The following is a 20,989-nucleotide window of genomic DNA, read 5'->3' as shown; positions in this document are numbered from 1 at the left end:
CATATAGGGATCTGGGTTAAAAGAAAAGCGGCTTTAAAGTCGATGAACAGATGGTGTAACTGTTGTCCATATTCCAACAGTTTTTCTATCGCTTGCCGCAGAGAGAAAATCTGATCTGTTGCTGATTTGCCTGGAGTGAAGCCTCTTTGGTATGGGCCAATGATGTTCTGGGCGTATGGGGCTATCCGGCCTAGCAAGATAGTGGAGAATATCTTATAGATGGTACTCAGCAACGTGATACCTCTATAATTGCTGCACTGTTTGATATCTCCCTTTTTATGTATGAGACAGATAATGCCTCGTTGCTAATCGTCAGGCATTGATTCGCTGTCGCATACCTTGAGCACAAGTTGGTAAACTACTTGATGTAACTGGTCGCCTCCATATTTAACCAATTCGGCTGTAATTCCATCGGCTCCTGGCGACTTATTATTTTTTAGCCGATGAATTGCACGGACTGTTTCTCCTAAACTTGGTGGTGGCAGTATTTGTCCGTCGTCTTCAGTTGGCGGGACCTCCAACTCGCCGATGTTCTGGTTGTTCAGTAGCTCATCAAAGTACTCAACCCATCGCTCTAATATGCCCATTCTGTCGGAAATCAGATTTCCCTCTTTGTCTCGGCAGGATGAGCTTCATCCTGCTGACTTGTTGGTAAAACTTCCGCGCCTGGTGCGGTTGCTCCCTGTACTTTTCTAGTTCATGGACTTGTTGGTTCTCCCAGGCTTCCTTTTTCCGTCTGTGAAGTCGCTTCTCCGCTCGACGGAGTTCGTGATAAGTCTCTGCGCGTGCCCACGTTCTTTGAGAATGCAACATAACTCGGTATGCGGCATTCTTTCGTTCCGTTGCTAGCTTACATTCATCGTCAAACCAGCCGTTCCGACTCCTTTTGCGGCTGGGGCCAAGTATGTTTGTGGCCGTATCCATGATAACGTTCTTCAGGTGATTGTGAAGATCATTTATTGATGCTTCATCTCCAGGTCCTCTGTTGACTGCGATTATTGCGGCATCCATTTCCCTCTTATAGGTGTCGCGGAGGGTTGTGTTGTTCATGGCTTCAATGTTCACTCTCACCTGATTGTCAGAAGGGATTCTAGGTGGTATTGTTATTCGAGCTCGGAGCACCATGCCAACGAGATAATGATCCGAGTCTATATTGGACCCCCTATATGTTTTGACATTCATCAAGGCTGAGAGGTGGCGGCGTTCGATCAACACGTGGTCAATTTGGTTGAAAGTGGTCCCGTCTGGAGAAGCCCACGTATGTTTGTGGACCACTTTCCGCGCAAACCAGGTACTTCCAACAACCATTTCGTGTGATCCTGCTAATTGAATAGTCCGCAGTCCGTTATCATTTGTTTTCTCGTGTAAGCTATGGGAGCCAACGTATCGCCTGAATACGGGCTCCTTCCCTACTTGGCTGTTAAAATCCCCAAGTATGATTTTAATATCATATCTGGGACAGTCTTCGGGGGTTCTTTCTACTGCCTCGTAGAAGGTATCCTTCGGCGACTCTGCAGTCTCCTCTGTAGGGGCGTGAACGTTTATGAGGCTTATATTTCTAAACTTGCCTCGCAAGCGCAGAATGCATAGCCGTTCGCTTATGTTTTCAAAGCCGATAACAGCAGGTTTCATTTTTTGGCTGACTAAGAAACCTGCTCCGAGCACATGGTTTACTGGATGACCGCTATAATATATGGTGTAGTGGCTCTTCTCCAGGAAACCGGTCCCTGTCCATTGCATCTCTTGTAACGCTGTTATATCAGCCCTATATTAGGACAGGGTATCGGTCATCAGCTTCATCTCTGTACAGGGAGCGCACGTTCCATGAGAAAATGTGCAAATCGTTGATCCGTTATCGTTGCCGGGTTCGTCGTTTTAAAGTCCGTCCTGTCCGAAGCTCCTGTTGTGGCTTCGTAACAAGTTGTTTTCCGTGTAGGGTTGTCAGCCCTACCCAACCCCCAGCCTGGAGGACCAGTTGGTACAATTTGTCCCGCTTTTTAGGAGACTCGCCTTCATCCTTCTCCGTCTGCAGCTTTTCATTAAGAAAGAGGTCCCAGCGGTCACCACGTGGAGGTGGAGATAGGGTTTGGTAGTAGAGCTGTTGGTGTTGGTTCAGCAGGCATTTCCCAGGTTTTATGCTCCATCGTGGGTACCAATCCACGTTTCGCCCTGGGATCTATACTACCCTTTGACCACTAGATTAGATTAGGTTATGCCACAAACAAACATTGATGTGCTATTTTACGAAAAAATAGAATTGCGATTAAAAAAATTATTTGCCTACAATGAATTAAACAATAGAATGGGAACTACTAGTTCAATGAAGTGAGATTTTCACTGGCAATGATATTACGAGAGCAAATATATAATATGTAACTTGATTCAGAATTCTTAAAATACGCAAAAAGGGACTGCTGAAGGAGTTATGGCGAAGAATGCTTAAATACTCATATGTATATTGTTTGCTCCTTTGAGAAGCGTGGGATATCTATACAGTTTTGTGGCGGCCTGCCACTGCATTCAATGGTCGTGGAAACCGCTGACGGCCTGGCAGACGACTGGGGTGACGTGTCCACCGGTCAGCAGGGAGCTGTAAATTCATTTTAAGCAGTTTATTCGATTAGATTAAATTCGCTCGCTGAGGATGAAAAGGTTAATTACTTGCTGAATGAGTTGGCGTTAGGCGTCCATATCGTCACCCAGTTGCTTCCTGAAATAAGGCAGTTGGGTGGGGATAAGGTTGGCTCAGAGTTGCTGAAGTCAGTCTGGCTGCAACGACACCCGGAGAGCACCTGCGCTGTCTTGGCCTGTGCGGACTCGGCATCGCAGGAGGTGTTGTCCATCACGTCCGAAAATTTGCACAAAGGGTACGCGCCCCGTAGTCACGTAAGTTTCCCGAGACACAACTCGGGAAGTGGAGGTGCTAAAGTCTATGGTGGTGACACTGGCCAACGCAATCATAAAGCTCACAACGACGATTGGTACTTTGCTTTCGGGAGGTAGATTTAGATCGTAATCACGGTCGAGATCTGCTTCCTGACGGTATCCAACCTGATCCAGATAAGGTTGACTCGATTACCAACCACAGTGAAGAAGATAGCGAAATAGACCTAACAGTGGTGCTTAGAATTTTAGTTCTCCCATTAATGTTGCTTACTTAAAGACAAAAAGGGCATGAATATCATAGTCTCAGCCAGGGGGAAAATCTTAAACGTTGTTATCGGTTATGAGATCGAATTTAGCTTCATTAAGGTCATCTTCCGTAATTTTTCTTGGGTGTCCAGAATTTCGAAGACGTGGGCATGATTTTCCGGAGTTAGATTAGTCACGGGGAGAGTCCAAATGCTGTGCTCTGCCCAGTTTCATTTCAAATTCTGAGAATTTGTAGATAATTCGAGTTAGGCCTGAAAAAGGAAAAAGTATCCAGTCATTGGTTGAAGGAGCTTTTATAAGAATTTAAAAATATATTACGCAAGGTATGGAACAAACAGAGGCTAGATGGTATAATTTTGACAACGGAAGCTTATGATCTTTTGAAATATGTAGAAAAGTTCGTTGTAACTAAATCCCAATGAATGCTAACATTATTGGGGTGTGGAAACAAAGACGTGGTGAGATTTTTTTCATAAAAAATTTTTTTGGAGGATTCGCTCTTCGCACATCGTCTCCGATAGTGGTATTCATTGAACCTCAAACTGTCATGAAACCGATTCACATGCTCAGCGCTAGAGAGTGGAATTTTTTGGGGTTAACAGAATAATCTACCAAAGTAGTGGCATGAATTCTGCTTCTTAACCTATTGCTGGAGGCAAATTTTACTGAATGCTAACTCTACGCATGATCAGTAGAAAAGTCTGCCAAAGTACGACCATGAAGTTTATTAAATGTACATTAAAGTGAACACTGCCCCACCTATATAGTCCCTAAACATTTAACAAATAAACTAAGTCCTTTTCTCGTCCTCCGAGTTCATTTAAAGTTGCATATAAACTCGTCGATCTTTCTTCAAAACCCATTAACTCTCTCATTCATTCTGTCATTCAAGCGAACACTGCTCCCGGCACCCTCCGCAACTAGCCTCACTGATGAGCTGTTTGAAACTGCTTTCAAAAATGGGGTAATTTATGCAGTGACAAGGAACATTTTGAAATTTCAGTTGAAAAAAAAAAAACGAGAAGAAGACAAGAGGAAGGATGTAAACTTCAAAAGTCATTACGCACTTTACAAGGCAAATTTCATTTATTCAGTTTTCTTTATCGCCTCAAGTCGTTTACATTGCCAGAGTTTCAACCCGCAGTATCGGGGTATAACCCAGTAGGGTTGTTCTCCTTGCTATTGCCGGTTTAATCAAATAACAGAAAGTTGGAAGTCAGACGCACCTACTTAGGAGTTCAACAATAGTCAGGACTATTAGGGACAATAACAGCGTCCATAATAAAATAAGAGAAAGAAAGGATATTGCGAGATTTTATTTTATTTAAATCAGAAAGTTTAGACAACGAGCAAGGCAACTGAGCAAGGTTGAGTAAGTTTTGTATTTTCTATCGTCTTTGCTACACTTATCCATCAAAATTGCTTTCAGTTATTATTCAGGACTTAATTCAATATAACAAAATCCAGATGTAAACAGGATGAAAATCAATAAAACCTACGCCGTGGTGTAACCTTGCGTCTATTCTAAGTATTGTTATTACCGTCACAGTTGTCCTCCCATGCATGATTTCTGCCTTCGTGCTAGTCGTCCCCTGCTCGTATTTCATTTCGGAATATATCATTGTCCTCCCTATCGTAATGCAGACATTTGAAATTTTGTATAAAGGACTGGATACTCAAGTTGTATATGAATTTATATGTCTAACATTTTATCCTGACTACAGGACATTTGATATCAGTTCGACTTTACAGGAAAAACTTGAGAATTGATTAAAGCCTTCTTTGGAGTTTCGGTAAAATATGAATGGCGGGAAAGGATTGTCTGCAAATCTCCTGAAATGGGGTTACTTTTTGTCTCATGCATTTCGTGCATTAAGTAACAGAAAATTTTGCCACTTCTTGGTTCCTAGTGGGGTTACGGACAATATTTTTTTAAAATCGATAAACCTTTTAAGATTCTACCTACTAATTTGTGAATTTCATAAAAACAAAAAAAGAAATATTTTGACAAAGGTCCCATTAAATCTTTACTGATTTGATTGTAAAATTTTATTCTCCACTTTCGAGAGAGGTTTTTTTTTTATCCAGATTTCCGAAGGACTCCTTTTCCATATCATAACGCCTAGGTTTCTGTAAGCGTAAGAATAAGAGCAGTCAGGTACCAGCTGGGATATAATATCTCTGCAGCATGACACGAGTTATGTCAATATTCTTGCTTTTAATGGGACACTTTAGGTATTTTATGATACCGTTTACAACTTCATATTTATATCCTTTGTACACCACCGTCATTTCTCTTTTATAATTCTTTGCGGTAATGCGTTTTTGTTCTGCCATCGTTTCTCTTTTTTAATATTTATATGTGAAATAGTCCTTCGTTTTTAATGGTGTATTTCAGTTTGTATTTATTGTATTTTGGTATTTTTGGGGATGAGCATTTTTAGCCGGGGGTTTACTGCTACCTAGAATGCTATATTTTCAAGCATTTATTATTGCACATTAGAATAAATTTCTAATGTGACAACATCTGCACGAGCTTTCTCGTGGCAAACAGTTCAACATGCTTTTTTTGCTGCTTCGGCCTTTAATATATTTGAAGTGCAAACCATGATCCTCCGCGAGATATAAACTAGGTGAATGGAAATTCTTTCACATTGAAGAGAGGATTTTATTGCTTAAAGTTAGGAAATCTCAAGAATAGTTTAGAATATGGGTGTGATAGCTTAAATTACATAACAAGATTATATGTAGCACGGCTTCAATCTGTTTTTCGCATTGAACGCTGGAATATGAAAAATTTCAATTTTGATTTATTTCATTTCTTTTGATTTATCTTCACAAAATTACAAATTTTCACACGACTCACGCGCTTTCTCTCAATATTTAAATGACGACCGTCGGTCCAACTCATCAGCTGTCCTTGGATCAGCCGGTCTCGGTCACGGTAATTTCGTTCCCGATCCACAACCTTGAAAAGTTCACGCCATCTAAACGTCAACAGCAATATATACGGTTGCTGAAGTATGCGGCAGATCATTCCCCTCAGCCTCAGCTTGCCTGCACCCATCAATGTGCAATATCTAATAGCTAACACCAATTCGAATATGGAAAAATTCATATCATATCGAAATATAAAACGTATTTTTGCAAGTTGGGGAAAGCATATGTACGTAAATCTTGTGTTAAAAATATTTCCATATCCTCACCACGTCATGACATCACTAACCTTTCAATCCATCATTAATATCCAACGGCAAAATTGACATGGATTGATCAACCGAAAATAACAAATTTTGTATTCACCTCTCCACGGACAACCAAATCCCAACAACTAAAATATTCAGAATGTTCCAAGAAAGCTTTCGCTAGACTGGCATTCCAATATGTTAAGGGTGTGAAGCAAATCAAGGGCATAGTCTGAAGAGTGAGAGGAAATTCAAGAATCCTTTTTCACGCACAAGCCAACATGAAAATATTACATTACCCATCAATAAATCCTAAATACACAAACTTTATGTTTTGTAACCTAAAATTGTTGATTTACACAAAACCAGAAAAATATATTTTAGTGTACTCTCGTATATTATTGGGGTTAGTCAAAACATGCCTGCAAGCAAGGCCTATCCATTCCGACAGAATGTAGACGGGGTCAGGTTAGGTTCTGTCGGTTTTTTTTTTGCCGTGGAACGCGTAAAGTTTTATCAAAAGGCCACAGGCATGATTTAAATTTCATTTTGGGATAGAATTTGAACAATGTTGATGGAAAAGGAATTTGGTTGGGAAGTGAGTAAATGGGGAGATGATATTATGTATCATAGCACGGTAAATGAAGGGATTCGAATGTTTGCCCAAGATGAAAAGCCTTTCATTTATTTTTTTTTTATGAATTCATTATTCGGTTGGATATTTAATGAAGCTGAAATGCAAAAAAAAGGTGGCTGATAACACAAAACTCATGACCCAATTATCACCCTATCAGCCCGCTTCTGGCGCGAGGTTTGTAGGTTTATTTCATTATTATTGGTCACTATATATTTATATGCTATACTCCACATCGGGGCTTTCATTCATTTTCTAATTGTTAAAGAAATTCATGAAACTGAACCAATTTATGATGTCAATTTTACACTTCCTTCAAGTGTGTTTTTCTTCGAGTTGTTCTCAATCATGAGCGAATAACGCAACCTTCTATTGACTAAGTAATGAATAATGATCGTGCTAACGTCGAAAAATAAGAGATCCCAGGAATATTCGTGGACACGCGGTGGAATTTATCGCTTCTGACCTTCACATTATTTTTTTTTTTTTTGGAGTAGGGTAGGTGAATGCCTTTACGCACAGAGTGTTGGACTCCCGCAACAGCACGCTGGCGGACTACCAACTAAACACCTCCCTGTCATCAGAGAACTAGCCTGGAACCGTTTGACACATTACTTCGGGCTAGCCCTCCCGCTCTCCCGGCTTTGGGAGCCTTCAAGTCAGGGAATTCCTTTCACCAACGGGAGGGGAGGGGAGGAAGGGAGTTGTTAGTTCAGGGAACCCCTTACCGTCCGATCCCTCTGCCGGTCGAGTTCAATCTTCTTCGTAGCAAGAAGAGCCCGAATATAATGCGCAATACGATTCCAGCTGCCAGCGCTCTTCAGCATCTCTCTGACAATGTTGTCTGGAGAGAGCTCCCCTATGTCTGCATAAAGCTGCTGGCGGAGGCCGTCCCACCTCACCCACCTTCACATTATGATATGAACATTCAAGTACATATCTTGGCACTTTACCTCCGAGGTTGGCACTGAGACGGGCATTGAGCTCTTAATGACCCTGGTAGGATTTTATAAAGCATACAAATAAAACAAGAGAGACAGCGCTTCAGATATGAAAGGTTCTGTGTATTTTTTAGGTAAGCATTCAGATCAGGAAAGTGGGGCGGCCGTTCTTGTGATGTTACGTAATTTGGAAAGTTTGCGTTGTATAATTCTTATGCTGTTTTTAGTCTGTGAGCCGACACCGACTCCTGTTGAAAGGTTCAATTTCCATCGCCGAAGTGTTATTGGGACCAACGGATTGTTCTTCCTTTTAAAATATCCCGGCAATAAATGCGTTTATTAATTTTGAATCCTTGTTCTATGAAATTCAGGGATATCTTACGCTTACGAATGACGATCCTAGAGCTTCTGTTGACCAATTTACGTCTTTTTGCCTTGCGCCCTCGTAGATCGAGCTCTAGATACTCCAGCTTCTCTTGCTCAATGGACATCAAGTCCACTTCCCTGCTCGATATTGGCCTTTCGGTTTCTATTGCCTTCACGATTTGTTCGGGGATCTCGACAGGTGTTGCACCGGCTATGCTTTCCGATTTATCTTCCCTACTTGTGTCCATGAACAGGAATGTTGTCAAATTATTGCCCTCTATCTTGCTTCTAAGGAGTGTCAACAATCGCGTGTGAAGTCCTACATTCTCATCAATTATTGGGTGTATGTAGGGTAGTATCGTGATTCGACGTCGGATACCAGTCAACTCAGCTGTGAATGAGTACCTCAGTCAAATCAGGGTAATAATCTCGGGCGAGCGCAATGCTGACCACATTGGCTCCTACAGGGTAATCCTGTAGTGTACCGTTGCGGTCTTAAATGAAGTGCTCTAACACAATTCAATGCCCTGATCCAATACTGATTGTTGCGCCAACGATTATTATTATTATGTAGTGAAAACCAAACTTTTAAAACCGACGGCATCACAAATACATGGCCTGCAACATTGCTATGACATATTATGTCACTTTGACATACCATTAGATAGCTGTCACACCTGCAAAGTCAATTTGCTTACATTGCGCACGCAACATTCTTCAACAGACAATGGAAAACTTCGAAAACAAGTTGGAATACCGGAACCTCGACGCTTCGAAGCAAATCGTGTGTGACAGACAGTCATACAGCAGCGAGAAGTGTTGCTGGGATATTCTTTTGCGAAGAAAACTTTTACCGAAAATCATCGTTTGTTGGTGGATGTTCATAGGGGCAATACGCTATCCAGAACACAGTGGTTGGAGTGAATTAAACGTTTCGAAAGTGGCTATTTCGACATCAAGAACAAACTAAACGATCTGGTCGCAAGAAACAATTTAAGCCGATGAATTATAGACCCTCCTCCCTGTGGTGAAAGGCGATTATGCATGTCTAAAATGTACTTCGAACGCTACAAAAGAAAGTTGTCACTTCACTTCTTCGCAAGGTATCAAAAATTGACTTGATTCTTACTTGGCCTTAAAGGACGAGGTCCTTTTCCGACGTGGAATTAATTTACTACTAAAAAGGTGGGGAAACGTAGTCGCAAGCGATGGACAATATTTTTAATAAAATATAAATTCATTGATTAATTAAAATAAAGCATTATTTTCATCAAAAAAAGGTTTTCAGCGCATACACCCGATAGTAAGCCCAGAAGAGCCTCCAATCCTCTATGACTTTGATCACACTGTCACACTGTGTGCCGTGTCTTCCGTCGCGCAGTGTACCAGGATAAGATCTAGTTGAAAGCGTATACCAGTGAACATGAATTTCGCACAACCTTTCCACATTCGCCTGATGGCAAGTTCTTCGATGATTTCCTGCTTCTCATGATTGAGTATTTGCTTTAGAAATAATTTCGGCCATACAGCCAGTCGAATGTCCTTCAGCGCAGTAGTATAGCTAACTGTGGGCCTTTTGATTCCTATCCTTGCTATTGAGCCACCTGGGATTTCCTATTTGGATTTCTTGGGAGCATTTCGCTCTTCCGGGTTGAGCGTTGCTGCCCCCCTCTTACTTGGTTCCCCTTCTGAAATATTGGATCTATCCTGAGTCCTCTTAAGAGCCTCTTTTAGTTCCAGGCCTCCCTCTGTAGTGCAGATGCCATTTAGTATCTGCGCTACTGAGGTATATTTCCATTTTGACATCTGATTTATTGTTCTCAGACGTGCTTTTGCTGGTCCCTGCCTTCTGACAAGGACCTTAGTTGCCTTTAGTATGGGGTTCCGTTTGTTTCTTGTTTTTCTTTTTTTTTATTTTAATTACTCGCTCATTACTCGATTAGGAGGCCCGGCATGCTATAACTACCCATGCCACGGTAAGGTCAAGTTTGCTTATTGAGCCGACCAGGTATCAGTGAGACTCCATTCGAATATAATCGGTTACCTTCGACTGCAAAAAAAACTATCTAATCAGCACAGTTTGACTTGTACTCTGGATTGTAGGAGGCGCTATCCGACTTCTCATTCTAGATCCGTAGCGTTTTGTTTATAGAGGCTTGGCTCCTGGGGAGCCACATATCAACCCCAGGAAGAGGTAGGTTGGTTCCCAGAAGACTATATTCCGCATCAGTTTATCCTGCAGGCCATTACTTGATTCCTGAGAAGATTCCTCCGAAGAATCCTTCCATATTCCCGACTGTTGGCAATCACGAAGATTATTCTTCTATATCCAGTATTCAAGGAGCTTGTTGACAGAAATCAGTATAACGTTTAGTTTTTCCATTGGATTGGTCAAAGGAGGTTTGTTCTTGGGTAATAGCCAATGGGGTCGGCTTCCTTTACAATCAAATGATGTATGAATGTACCATTATGTCATATTCCCGATTTTTCCGATAACGTCTGTCGAAAATTGTGTCCGTAAAGATTGGATTGATAATATAGACAAAAGTGTCCAAAAGTTGCAAAACATTCACACACCAGTGACTAGGAAAATCCAAACCAGTGAAATATATTTTCAGCAGTAGCCACTGCCGCTTTCAGTTTTTTTTTATTTTTCCGATGTATTCAATGTCGGTTCAGCTGCATTTGTCCGTCTCATATTCCCATTTCGCTATGCTTATTCCCCGACTCTTCCATAGTTCTGCTTCATGTTTTCACTGTATAATAACTAGACACCCCTGCCAATAGCTTTCCTGTTGTCTGCTCTTTTAATAGTTAACATGCCGAATGGACTTCCGGGTTGTGCTGGCTTTTTTCCGAGAGTTGCTTTTTCTTCGTGTAGTACATAACGTGAAAAAGATAAAATCCATTCCTCAAATGCTTGATTCTAGGTTACCTCTCAGGGGTCTTCTCGGGAAAATGCTATGGTGCCGATAATCGATATTTTTAGCTTCACAGCTTTTCGGCAGAAAATTGTCAGGAGATGCACTGACGAAAATGAGTGCAATAAAAAAAGTTAAGTTTTTCACATTTTCAGGTACTGACACAGAGTCTATTCTGTAGTATTATTGTTGGCAAATGTTTTTGGGGGAAGCTTTATATGATTTGATTCCGAATGTTTTTATACTTACGAAGCCATGCGGTTGGAACAGGCCAAAAAAGGTAATTACCCTATCCTCACAGTACTTGTCATGATGCATCCTTTCCCGCTAGGGAACTAATCCGCAATTTGTCGAATTTCTTTCTTGCCTTAGCGCCTTGTAGCAATGGAAGCAGCTATGGACGACTTCTGTTATTTCAGCTAAAATTTTTCGGTCATGTTTTCGTTATATCGGATTCATTGCTATTCATTTCCCAGATGTAAAGGAATCAATCTGATATCAATTTCATATATAGCAATTTACGAGATCTGATATTCACCTTAACAACTGATTTACGAGTCGGAAATTTATGAATCTGGCTCGTAAATCGAAAATTATTAGGGAAATCAGAAGCTAGACACCTCAGGTATGAAAGGTTTTGTGTTTCCCTATGTAAGGAACGATGAGTGCATGACAGTTCAGCATGACCATACCAGTAGTTAAAAAATCCAATTACGCTCTATTTTTGAAAGCCATTTATGCAAATAATTTGATCTGGAAAGCGGTATATTGATGATAGTCATAGTATAGCCCTTATTACTGCAAAACTAGATGATTCTAGGTTAAACTTAAGGGGGGTTCCCAGTCAATTTCTAAAAGATATACCTGCAATGAATATGGTAATATACTATTATTAATTTTATTTAAACAGATATTGATATAGAGAGCATTTTGAAGGGTAGATACTATGTGCATGGACCACCATATTTATTTTCAGACATCTGGGTTAAGTAGTTTCTGAGAACGAAGCCTTGAAGTAACTGACATCTTTCGAACTCCCGCACTCCTCCCCTTTGCAACCAATGCCAAAACTAATATCGGTTTCTAATCGAGACTCTACAATTGAGATCCTACATCACGGTAAGTATACATCCTCCCCCCCCCCCCCCCCCCTTTTGCATATATGGAGACCCCCTCCCCCTCCCTTAAAGTCAACTTGAAAACATGTCACTCACTGCATGCAGCAGGATTCATTGGTCCCTTCTTTCCACCAATAGAAATAATCGTTTCTGAGATAATAGGTGTGACAGACGGCAGACAGAAAGTAAACCGATTTTAATAAGGTTTTGTTTTACACACTCCTTGGATGAGCTTAAGGGGGTTTTCCGGATAACTTTAAAATATACGATACTCTTAGTAAACTTTTTGAGTAGAAGTCGGAATGTCCCGATTTTTTCAGATTTTTGAATTAGGTAATTTTCAAAAATGAATCCTGTCTCACTTTAAGTGTGCACACTTTGATTCCTTACTCGCGCATTTTATAATTTACATCAAAAACAAAAACCCCTTTCTGAGAGCACTAATTGAGACTCTTCATTTGATACCCCAAATGGATACATGAGGTGAAAAAAAAACTAAAACCTCTACGTACATTTATGTCAATTTATGTGTGACAGATAGACAGTGAATCGATTTTAATAAGCTTTTGTTTTACACAAAACCTTAATAATGACCTTATCGTCCGCTTGTTATAAAAAAGCACAACATCAGCAATTTCCAAACAATAAAGTAAATTAATAACATTTCCTATCTAAATATTCCGATTTTGGTAGTGGGCTAGATCGTGCTCCTTCTGGCCATCAATAAATAATTTGCACCAATAAACAAATTAGTTGAATAGTGAACCAGCGGCTGTTTCATTTTGTTTATTGTTATTTTCATTGTTTTTAGTCTTGTTGTTATCCTTGCTGCTGGATTCATGCGTATCGCTTTGGTAGTCCTTTTGTTATTTTGTTGTTATTTTCATTTCATTCCTCATCCCATCCTATTCGAATAGCGAGGGCGGTTTTCATGAATATTTTGCCAGTGAATTAATTACCGTCCCCGCACTCTAGTTAAACCAGCTTCTTTGCTATAAAATCATAGAAGAGTGATTGTAGGAAAGCATTGGTGAATTGTTATTTTCCAACGGTTCTTTTTGATTGAATGCGTCATATGGAATTGAAGGATTGATGGGACTTCCAGTTGAGCGAGATGAATTGCTGGTTATGTGGAAGGATTCAAACTTCCTGTGTTGATTTCTATTTACTCTCTCGAAACTTGTACGAATATCTTCCAAAAAGTCACTGGATAGAAAATTATTCAGGTCAATATAGGAGCATGTGGAGTAATTAGGTATGTATGCATGGAAATGTGTGCCTGTGGACGGTGTTCTGAATTGCGGTTAGAAACTGGGGCATGTATGGAAGGTAATGAAAGAAAATCGAAATTTTACTAGAGGAATGGAATTCATTATAACTTAGGGGAGAGTTAAAATACCACAAATGATTCCTCGAGTAATGTACTGAGATATTTGATTCTTGATTGCAGGAGAAAGTTGGGTGTAATGTGGCTTCTGAATATATTCATTAATATGGGGTTCTTGGTATGAAAAAAATATATATTTCAATATTGGAACAACATCAGAGTACTTACTACTGCGTGTCCTACTCAGCCTTCCACATTGGCATATCATGGGGCGTAGCAGTGTGAAATATAGGACAAATACCAAGTTCCATGTGGGAGTCCTGTGTCAATTGAAGAGAAACTATACCTCTCGGAGATAGTGCGTTAACCAAACCTACGCGCCATCTTTTGCTGTTACCTGAAATGTACTTCAGCTCCCTTACGATTTTCCTTGACGCCTGTACTCCTTCTCTACTGTTTTGCGGCAAATATTCTTGGGACGACCCATCCGCCGGTCATTTTGGGAGAATCGATCCCATTGCATGTCGTAGCCAGCAATGGAATAGTCGCTCCTCGTTAATGTGTGGCCTATCTACTGCCACTTTCACCTTCCGTACTGGTGCTAGGTCTGTGCGCCGACCGAGTTCTTCGTTTGTTATATTATCATGCCAGTGTACTCCGATGATACTACACGGACAGATGTTGGCGAATGGTTGGAGCATTTGAGTAAGTGTGGTTCATTTTCCATGCGTTGCTTCCATAACGTAATACAGGAACAACACTAGCAGAAAACAGCCTCAACTTGATCATGGTGTTAACGTAACTGCATGTCCAGATTTTAGCCAAGGGAACGAAAGCGAATGTAGCGCTGCTTTTGCCTTCTATACTCTGTCCATTAAGGTAGATAACAAGGGTTCGATATCCGTCAAACTGAGAACCTTGGTTTTGTTCACGTTTATCTTCAGTCCAACTCTAGTCGCCTCTCATTCCAAATCCGGAACCGTTTGGCCTAGGTCCATGATAATAGCTGTTAGTTTTCCCGGAATGCCCCTCATGCGTAGAGCACTCCACATAAACTCCCTCTTTACACTATCGAAGGCTTTCTCGAAATTGATGAAACGCAGGTGAAGCGAAGATCTAAACTCCGCATACTATTCCAACATGATCTGTAGCTGATCAGCCGTTGACGTATGTTTCCAGGATTTTGGAGCAAGAGAAGAGAAGAGAGATGGGGCGATAGTTCACAGTAAGAGAAGGGTCTCCGCTCTTGAGGATAGGGATGATTAGTTCCTCTTTCCAGATATGGGGAAAGTAGACTTTTGTTGTAGATTATACTCAGGAGGAGGTAAATGTGTTTTCTACAGTTCAGAAGGAAGAGGTTAGGAAGCCCATCGGGGCCAGGTCCGACACTGAGAACTCAACCAAGAAAGGCGTAAGGAAAGGAATGGCGAGAGATTCGGAGCAGTCTGCAGTTAGAAGAGGCGTAGAGTGTGGAGGGGTCGAGGGAGAAAACACGGAGGAGAAGTAGGTGCAGAGAAGGTCGGAGGTGTGTGTGGCGAGTTGGCAGCGGAGTCAGGAAAACTGATAGAAGAAGGGAGAGATTGAGTGAGATTTCGAGAATTGCGAGTGTGAGACCAAAAGAGTTTCAAGTTACCGCGGGCAAGGTGGGCTTTAACGCTTAATAAGTACCTTTTATGGCTTTTTTAATCATTGACTTCACAGTAGAGCGCATGGCCTTCAACTGAGCAAGGTCTGCGTGATTCTTAGAACTTCGAAACTTCTTCCGCAGTGCATACTTCAGGCGAATATTATTAAGAATTTCCGTAGTGAACTTAGTTGAGCACGAGTGTAGGCAAGCAGGGGTAGAAGGGACATTACAGGAGAGGAGATCGAACAGGATATTGTAAAAGGTGTTAAAAGTTTCATCACAGGTTGAGTTGATTAATATATGTACCCAGTTGAAAGATGCTAAAGCTGAGTTCAGACCGTCAAAGTTGGCTTTGCAGAAGTTGAACTTAGTAGATTTACACTCGGTTTTGGAGTTTCAACGAGGGAGCTCCGCTTCAAATTCAAATTCAGCGCGGGGTGGTGAGCGTCAGTTGTGACATACGGGAATATGCAAGGAAATAAAGAGAGGTGGCACTCGGGGAGGTTGAAAAGAAAGAGATCGAGAATGCACCCCAATGAGTTTTTGATGGTGTAGAAATTGAGATCAGAGCAAGTGTTCATAAATGAAAAAAGTAGAAGGGAAGAATGGCAGAGATTGTTGGAAGGAATCGGAAGGCTAGGATGATTAGGCCAGCGAAGCATGGGGAGGTTAAAATCTCCGCAAAGGAAGAAAGGTAGGCAAGGGAATCTGACAGTTAGGAGTTCAGAAAAACTCAAACAATTTTTCATATAGATGAGAAGGGCAAGCTCAGGGGACGTATACACAAGATGAACGGGAGGAACTTGGGAGGAGAGACACGAAGGGCAATACAGTGAAAAGGAAAGCCAGACGAGTTGGGCGGGGAGTGTATCTTTTATTGCAATTAGGACCCTACCGCCGGTGGAATTACATCCTGGTCCCCGTCACAGCGGAAAGTGCAGTACCGTTCGGGGAGCTTGAAGTTTAATATGGCATGGTGGTTCTGAGCCAGCGCGGATAAATTCAAGGCCTCCATCTTGGTTCTTAAGCACCTAAAATTCTGATAAAACAGACGGACAGTAAACATGGATTCACTTATATTGTTCGGCGAGGCAGGCGGATTGTCTTGAAATTTACCCGCGAATTGAGGCGTTTGTATGGTTTGATGAATACACCTTCAGGCCAGAAAGAAGGGTTGTCGAGGACGTCAACTTCTTGAGGATAAGTCACCTTGAAATACGCAATCACCCGGTCGGTTTGACGCAGGACAGAGTAGAAAGTAAACCAACTTTATTCTTTATGTACTCCAGTATATCGTCCGTAGAAGTTGCGAACGTTTATTTGGAGATAAAGAGCCGTTTAGGTGGGGACGCTATTTTTAGCCTGGGGCCGGTGGATGAAGTGCCAGGATATGCGACAGCGGCGGGAAGTGAAGCTTTGTTGGCAACGAGACCGATGTCAAAGACTGGAGCGGAAGTGTTCCAATTTGTGACCTACTGAGGAGGCAGCAGATGTTGTCCCGTTGGAGGCGCGATGGAGCGAAACAGGGTCGAAGGCTCTGTGAACCGTAACTCGTCGCATGAATTAATGGTGTAGAGCCAATTGAAGCAACCCTGATGTAGGAACGCATTGGAGATTAAATCAACTCAGATGGAGATGGGATGTGGTGTGTACTCAGCAGGAATACCTAGGCATTTGATGTGGTAAGATTTCCCGCAGTAACCGTCGCAGTCGACGAACTTAGAGCGCGCCGATTCAGGTTCGTTCGTTGTTCAGGCCATAATCTCAACTGAATTCAATTAAAATATCACCCTCCAGATATTCCTTCCATCTGATTTCGAATTTATGACATACACATTGAAAGAAATACGCATTAATTAAAAATGAAAATATTTTAATTACATACGTTGACTGGTAGAAATGTATATGAACCTCAAATTCCGCAAATTTACACATCTACATTGAGACATTATCCTTTTTTAACGTTTATTCGCATTATTTCACCTGTAATTAATACTGAAAGGTAAATTGCTGGATTTTTTCTCATATATTTAAATGAGCACTGAAAAGGGCAAATAAAGGGAGATATAAATTTGAAATTCTGATTAAAATTAACCGAAATTTATAATGATTGATGATGATGTTTTGTGTAAACTTTTTTGTGTACATATTTTTTTTTAAAAAGTTTTGTTTTCGCTTCTTTCCAGGGTTCAATTTTATGTGTTCGATCCAGAAACGTTAACTTGGAATGGGTATGTATGGATATTTTTGATCATTCTGAATTGTTATGGAATTATACAATTTGATTATTTCCAACGTGCTCGCATATGTGTAAACGAAATTTTCATATAATTTGTATGGTGTCTATTATAGATATATGTAATGCATAAACCCACAAGCAATGCAGGGTAATTTCGGAAAGGGTAGCAACACGCAGAACATAAGGTCGTACGTAGCTTCGCTTCTGAGCCACACTTTTTCCCCACATGTTTTAGTATTGATGTATATTCCCTCGTATTCAAAATATATTGCAAATTCCAGAAAATGATTTAAATTAAATTCCAAATAATAACACCTTTCAACCTTTCCCCCGAGAGAGCATACTTTTTCAACTTCCCTGCTATTAGTCCTGCCTGTGATTTAGAAAACAATTTCACCAGTTGAACCATTATTTCTAGGCGACATGGAAACCTACTCTGTGCTGCCTCCCGTACGGTTTGGCAAAGGAATTTACTTTGTGACATTTACCCAACATTATGTATACCCCCAGAAGTCAAATTCCTTCAGTTGGGTATTATTTTGGCGAATAAGGTTATTCTGTTTTCATCTGATTCCTGCCGTCTTGGCTCCCTTCTTTTGCGAGTGCCTTGCTAATGTGATTTGTTCCAATTTCACCTTTTAATATCATAGTATCTATCATTCGTTGAATTACTTCTTTTTCTGCTCGAGACAAATTATCTGATCTCATTCTCATCTCCTAGCCTGAAATAATCGGAGAATATCATCATGTGGTTCGGGAACTGTATACCCCGGCATATCTACGTATACCTATAGAATTTGAATCAAACGCAGAAATTTAGTTTGCCTACGGGAAATTGTAGGCGAAGTTGAAGCCTAAATTGAAAGTGGGGCAACTGTTTGGTACTTGTGCTTCCAGGTTTGCATGATTTACGAGGAAGTTTATATTATAGGGATTCGCACAGACATTTTTTTACCAGCAAAACATGTACCGCCCTTCTCCTCTGCCATGTGGCACAATGAACAAATTGTTTGGGCTTAATGTTTGAAAATAAAGTTTTGTGATTTTTTGTTCAGGACACAGCGCGGAATGAATGTATTTTATTGAGGATATCTGGCTTTGTGGCATTCTATTAAGGACATTTGATTTTAAGCTGTTTTCACAAGTGAATTCAAATTGAAGGTCAAATCAACTGAATAAATAAATAGAAATTACGGAAATTCTTTCTAAGAAGACTGAAATTGAAATAAAATTTGAATAAATAGGATAACTGAACAACAGGCTTGATAGGTTTCTTGTAGGACGGTAGAATTTGTGATAATGGTTGATTAATCATGAAAAAGATGTAACTTTGCCATAGGAGGCTGTCACCCTACTAGCATAGGATTTTATTTCTTAGAATTCCTTACACTTACTACATGAATTGAAAACACTTTTTCTAATAAAATCCTTCAACGGTGGCTTTTTGAGCCAACTTGGGTATTACTAATAAGGAACCTAATACCATTCATTACTTTGTGCTAACCGAATTTTACTTTCCTTTCCTGATTTCTTTTCTATATATGACCATTCTCCACACATTTTCACAAAAAGGTGGGTCATCATAATAAATCCGTATAAAGGTTTTTCAAGTTTTTCCTTGCTTCCTACAAAAATACTGAGAGGGAGGAATGAAAAGCAAAACCATATAACCGAACGAAAACAAGGAAAAAAATTAATAAGATTAAAGCATTAGTTACCCAACAAAACTACCATGAACGAATCCATGTCGTGTGTCCGATGCACGTGCTTTCGCTACCTTTCATTCTCATCAGCTCTCGTAAATCGTCTCAAGAATTAATTTTTTATTATAACACTTACATCCTAGATATCCTTAATAGAGACTATGCGGTGATGCCGGATATGAGTAGTGTGTGTGAAAGCTTATCAAAACCAGGGTAAAATCCTTTCTTCGTTTATCCGTAGAGTTTGGGTGTTCTCTATTCCACCACAAGTTCCCTTTTTCTTTGGATGTAAGCAATGTTGAAGAAAATATATTACCCATTCCTATAAATCCTCCCTATTCTTTCTGACATGGCACATATATACATCTTTCTAGAATAAGGACGAAAAAACGTTTGTGTTCTGTGCGAATCTAATATGTATGCCTGCGTTGCAGGCAAGAAACGTAAAACATGGAAAAAGTGAACCAAATGAATTTGAAGGAGGATAGTTAGTAGTTCGTAGTTAGAAGTAGACTAACAACTCTGGAATTGAAACTTTGGCCAAGTGATTATCCTGCTATTCGCAGTCTTCGTCGACGCTCTTGTCGGCAACTTCCCACTCCGGTCGCAACTTTACTCGTGCTTGTGTGAACTTCTTTTCCCATTCCAAGTTTTTTTTCTCATTCTTTCATCGATAATCGTTGTGGGTTTTGGTTTTCCTCCTAGGTATTCCCTAAGCTGAAGGAGTCGAGTTCTTTTTTTCTCAGAAATGAGCGAAAAAGAACTTGGAAGATAGGAACGAAATCGAAAGAGCGTCTGGAGAAGAGGAAAAACTTTGTCTTGTATAATTCTTCGACACTATGTCACTTTTCTGTCATTTGCGTGCAATTTTCAAGTGAGTTGATCTAGACAGACCTATATATATATATATTATGACTCGAACAGTAGTACGGGGTTCTCTTCGGATGGGATCTGAGGATGTGAAATTGTTGGATTCGTACGTTTTAACCTTTCCTATGAGAAAAGTTATGGCAGTTGGATAATCGGATTAGCACGAAAAGAACTTAACATCGCGAACGTTACTTACAATTATTACATATATACATATATATAGCCATCAGTTGCAATATAGTTCAGTAAAGAGCAAGGATTATACACATAAATAGACTGGAGTAATGTACGAAAAATTTACACGATATAGCGAATGTCACTCAACAAAGCTTTGGTCATCATATAATATCACCGCAGTTGTTGCGTTTACCAATTAAATGTGTCTGGAACTCCAAAAATTGTTTCACGAGATCATGAGATTCCATATGTACGTTTAGAGCGTTGCTCTAGTTCTTTCCCCTGCTTCACGGAGCATAATATACTCGGACTGTTGGGATTTAGCGGCGCATTCGGCACAGTCGGTAGAGTTGTCTACTTCGAGGGTAGGGTATGCCCAGCCTGGCGGCACGGGCCCCTATGGGCTAGTGCCCCGTGCAAACCGCCGTAATCTAGTATGCATTTGCACACCTCTGGCACAGGAGCTCTCGTGATCCGGTTTTATGATAGGCGGGCCAAATCTTCCTTGACTTGGCACAGGTGGTAAGCCTTCGCCATCTAAGGACCGCGGCTGCTAAATTGTGCGAATAGATTTCGCCCTTGACAGTCGCCAGTGAAACACCGACTATACCCGCCGAAGGACTGCCAAGAGCAGAGCCTCGCCTGGCCAAAAGGTCAGTCCGCTCATTCCCCTCTGCTCGGGAACCCAGAGGAGAGTGAGTTTCAAGCGTGCCACCCAGACTATTCAG

At 40.8% G+C, this 20,989-nt stretch overlaps 1 protein-coding gene across 14 annotated transcripts in view; it reads left to right on the top strand.

The window, feature by feature from the left end:
- The window catches only part of LOC119652655 (tyrosine-protein phosphatase Lar), a 994,202-nt gene that overhangs the window by 156,186 nt on the left and 817,027 nt on the right, over positions 1-20,989 (top strand). For all 14 annotated transcript variants that reach the window (XM_038056909.1, XM_038056910.1, XM_038056920.1 and 11 more), the window contains one exon: positions 17,459-17,503. The gene's annotated coding sequence lies outside the window, so the exon portion shown is untranslated. The remainder of the gene's footprint in view (positions 1-17,458; positions 17,504-20,989) is intronic.

This window comes from Hermetia illucens, chromosome 3, assembly GCF_905115235.1.
Source record: "Hermetia illucens chromosome 3, iHerIll2.2.curated.20191125, whole genome shotgun sequence".
NCBI classification, from domain to species: Eukaryota; Metazoa; Arthropoda; class Insecta; order Diptera; family Stratiomyidae; genus Hermetia; species Hermetia illucens.
The sequence above is the reverse complement of the archived record's forward strand: the minus strand, read 5'-3'. Positions and strand labels throughout refer to the sequence as shown.